This window comes from Arvicanthis niloticus, chromosome 9, assembly GCF_011762505.2.
Source record: "Arvicanthis niloticus isolate mArvNil1 chromosome 9, mArvNil1.pat.X, whole genome shotgun sequence".
Taxonomy (NCBI): domain Eukaryota; kingdom Metazoa; phylum Chordata; class Mammalia; order Rodentia; family Muridae; genus Arvicanthis; species Arvicanthis niloticus.
Window position 1 is genome coordinate 67,220,224 of NC_047666.1, and position 4,774 is coordinate 67,224,997.

At 39.8% G+C, this 4,774-nt stretch overlaps 1 protein-coding gene across 2 annotated transcripts in view; it reads left to right on the plus strand.

The window, feature by feature from the left end:
- The window catches only part of LOC117714819 (killer cell lectin-like receptor subfamily B member 1F), a 525,987-nt gene that overhangs the window by 462,374 nt on the left and 58,839 nt on the right, over positions 1–4,774 (plus strand). The gene's annotated exons all lie outside the window — the stretch shown is intronic.

Genomic DNA, 4,774 nt, shown 5'->3' on the forward strand with positions numbered 1-4,774 from the left:
GAATCAACTGTGTTTACTTAAAAGACCTGCCTGTGTTTGCAGCAGCTTTGTGAATTAAACCTTGTTTTTTGCAAAAACTCAAGAGCAAACCAACATTACTTAGGTCTAGGGAAAATGACTGAAAAGGGAAAACTGGATGTTATAGGTGCACCTGTCTATATCTTCTGCTGATTAGACGTTTCTCAGATTTCTGTTCCCAGAGGTCCCTAAACTAGGCCTTGCTGGTCATCTCAAGTTATCCTTAAAGTATTTCTCTGCCATCTCAGTTATCCTTGGGCCAGCAAGACAGCTCTGTGGGTAAAGGTGCTTGCTGTTTAAGCCTGGTGACCTGAGTTCAGTCCCTGGAATTCACACAAAAGTGGGAAGAGAGGAACAACTACATACAGCTGTCCTCTCACTTCTAAATGGGGTCATGGCATGTGTGTGGCCTTCACATGTCATCACCATCATCAGAGGATTGGCCTTTGTTCTATCTCAGCAGGAACTGCTGGGCTTTAACTGCTGGGTCACAGAAAAAAAAGACATTTAAAAAAAAAGGTTGCTATAGAGTTTATTAAGTGTAAAAAATATTTTATAAAAGCTATCTGAGGGGAAACGTGGAAAGGTCCTGAGTGGAGAAGAAAAAGGGTTTCTAACAAAATAAAATTCTAAGTGACAGGGTCTTAACTAACTAACTGATTTTTAACTTGCTAATTTTTAATTTGCTAATTTAACTAATTCACTATTCTAACTGACCATTCTAACTAACTAATTCTCATCTTTTTGTCCTCAGAACTTATACATCTTTCAGAGTACATGGTCACATGTTACAAGGTTTATCACAAGTTCATACAAATTTCAAGTCATAAATTGAAATAGAAGTTTACAACATAAAATGTTTACATTAATACACATTAGAAGTAATTATCTAGCTAGACATTTATCACCTATCTAGCTCCATAGGTTTGCAGAAAGTTTGAAATTATAATTTAAGAAATTAGTAAAGTTTTATATAGATAAATCTAGATAATATTTTTTTTGTCCTGGTACCTATAATAAATTGTGGATTCTCTCTAGTAATCTAGGCTAATTGTTTTATGATCTCTTGGAATATGTTTTAAACAGGAGAAGGTCCAGTTATTATTTTTCTTGGAGTAATTAATTGATAACATTTGGGAGATTGACAGAGTTCTTATAGCAGTTTGATTATGCCTGTGGGACTTAATAGCAGTCCTGTTATAAAAGAGCTTAATAATTATTGATATAATTTTAAGAATTTTTATTGTGTTATTATTAAGAAGTTATCTATTTTCCTATATAGTATCATTATAAGATAGTACATGTTTGTGGATCTACAGAGATCTGCTACAAAGGGGAGTGCTATTGTTTGGTGATAGTAATATAATAATAATAATAATAATAATAATAATAATAATAATAATAATAATGGGAAAAGCATATTAATAGCAGGAATCTTTCCTAAAATCATGTCCACCACAACCTTGCTAATGGGGCACACTTGTCGCAGATTATATAATAATCCGAAGCAAGCATTTTGAGATGATTGTCAGCTCATTGTTAACTTGTTCCATTATGGATTTTGATATTTTAGTTTTGCTTATCTCATTATTTCCTTGGTAAATGCTTCTCTTGAGGCTATCCATAATACCAGCGATCCTAATTATCAACAATGCTAGATTTGCTTTTCACCTACTTCTCCCTTCTATGAGGAGATAGCTATCCTCTCCCCTCCCATTTTTACCAGTGATGGTCACAGACTCCTTGGGATTCATTCACCTGAAGGAGGTCTTACCCTTAGCTCCATTTCAGGAATAGGCCTCTGCCTTTTGGGACCCTCCATGCTCCCCCCTAGGGACTTGATTCTGGTGTGTAACCAGACATTGATCCTCAATGACACCTTTTTATATACCCTGACACCCAATGATATATATTTTGCCTGTGCTTTTGGTTTGATCATATATATATATATATATATATATATATATATATATATATATAATTCTAGCTTTTTATAATTTAGAGATTATTGTGTAGTTGTTATTATTTTTTCTTATTTCTTTATATATGATCCAGAGTCCTCCCTTAACATCATAGATTGAAGAGCTTCTTTGAGAACCAGGAGAGAACCCCTGACTGCCCTCACCTTGTCTGGCATACTAGAGATTAGTGCCATTGGTGCAGACACGGATATAGCTTCCTTGGTGATTTTCAATAATCACTATACTTATCTCCAATCCCTCATTGATAAAGATTTAAATAATTTGAGGGAAGGAGTACAAGACCTTAAGGACTCTGTGGCTTCTCTTTTTAAGGTGGTGTTACAGAATAGGAGAGGACTTGATCTTGTCTTCCTTAAGGAAGGGGGTCTCTGCGTGGCCTTCAAAAAAGAGTGTTGCTTTTACTCTGAGAAGACAGGCCTTGTCCAAAATAGCCTGGACAAAGTCAAAAAGAATTTAGAGGAAAGAAAAAGAGCCAGAGAACAACAAGAGTCATGGTATCAAAATTGGTTCTCTATTTTTCCTTGGCTCACCACCCTGTTGCCTATTTTACTAGGACCCTTTGTTGGTATTTTATTGCTTCTGTCTTTTGGCCCTTGGGCTTTTAATTGTCTCACAAGTTTTGTTAAGAACCAGATTGATGCTGCCATCAAGAAGCCGGTTGAAGTTCATTACCATCAACTGAAGACTGAAGGAGATCCAGAAGTGATTCTGCCGGAGACAGGCACAGCTGCCAGCCCCCCCCCCCCGCCTCCCCCTATGGCCGACCCCTAGACTTCCACACCCTCAAGAAAGGTTCCTGGCATGCCTGGCTCTGCCCTCGTTTCTCTCACTAGGGAGCCTGGCCTCTTGATCACCCTGACAAAAATTGGCTTTTACCTAAATTAAGGCCTGCCTTTGATACGGCTCTCTAATATCAGGGAGTCTTTCATTATGACAATATTACACCCCAAATGATAAATGGCTGATAACCTAGGCATTCACACAGAGATTAGGATGGCTGTGAGTTAGCCCAATGATGGGATTATTGTAGGTCCACTTCCCAGGGGCCCACCCAATGCAGCCAGAAAGGAGTGCATGGTGCTGGGAGTGGGTGCAGCATACATAGCCTAAAACAGGGTCCTCACCCTCCTTTCACCCACCTCGGGGTCCCTTGACATTGCCCATTGTCGATAGCCTAAAGCCTTCGACCATCAACGTGACTCATCTCACATCAATGTCTTGGGGTTATGAACTTGTCCAAGACCCCCCACAGTTTGACCTCCAAATTCTAAACTCATGTAGTTGGGATTGATCACAAGATGCCCTCTCCATCTAAACAGAGAAGGGGGAGATGTCAGAAGCCAGGACCCTTGCCTCTTACCCTCACCCCCTACTTCTCCCCACCTGCACAATGTCTCCTGCAGCTTCATCTCCCTAGCAACCACAAGGTTCTGCTTAATAGTTACAAATAGATTTTTAGATGTAAAGCAGTGTACCATATCTTTTGAAGTAAGCAGTTAGACCACCATTGTTTCACGGCACAGGCCAAGAAGATTCTGTACTTTCCCATCACCTGGATCTCTCTTACCCCTCCCTTTGCAAAATGTATGTGCCCAAATATATGACTCTTGACAAGCATTTGCTTCCTTGAGTCCATTCTTTCTCTTGCCTGTTCTTCCAGGATTGTAATCCTCCTCATCCCTCACGAGTAACCTAGGACCTGCAGATCGGGTCACACTTTGGGAAAATCTTGCACACTTGCTCAAATTTTTGGTTTAGATGAAGAAGCATAAGGCAGAGCCCTGTACCTGGTATTGAGCAAAATGATTGTCATCAAACAGTGACACCTGAGGACATTTCACTGAGACTTAAGTGAGCTGTGAGACACACACATACAGGCTCCTCTCGTGATTTAATCATCAAGGTCATGGGAAATGAGTGTGAGCCCCATGTTGTCTGTACACGTTCCCTGTCTGCTAGAACTCACAGCCAGCAGACTGCTGCCATTACCAGGTAACTGTGAGCACCTGGTTTAATTCCACTCTGCCCCCAGAAATTGTCTTTAAGGAAACCTTTGCTTTTCTTCTTTATTTTCATTTGTGATATGAGAGTGCCTGACTTGGGGGTATTTTTAGTCCTTGCTCTAAGGCTCTAGGCCTGAAAATCCTTGGAGGAGTTAGCACATCCATTCACTCAATCCTCAACACTTTGTAGCTCTGAGAGATGAAGTCCTTAACTCAGGTGAACATTCCACATCTGTGTGGACCTTCAGGACAATGCTGAGAGGCACATGTGGCTCCCTCCTCATTGCTTTTCCTGTTGTCTGTCATGATTTTTCTGTTTGTTTTGTTTTTAAACCACATTCATGTTATTTCCACATATCACAGCTTCTTTTGTGGCTTGGATGTTTCAGGAGGATGTTAGAGCTTCCATTCTTATAAAATGGCACCAGGGACTTTCTCATAGTTTAATTTTCACAACATGGCACAGAATGATTCTGGAAGTGTGGTTGGACAGGATCCTCAAAATTTAGTTCAAGACTGAGTGCTTTGTTTACCCTGGGCCTTGAAAGAGTGACTCAAAGCAGATGGTTAAAGAAGAAAAAAATCAAACCATCCAGAGTAGATCACGTGTTACATCTTCTGTTTCAAAGATAAAGTTATTTAAATTGTGTGGGCATAATGGAAACCACAATAACTACAGAGAAACCCTGAGCTGCAAGTGTGGGTGGGTGTGGCCACAGACAACAGAGTATCTACAGCAGACTTCCTTTTTTTAATTTTGCTTCTCAGAAC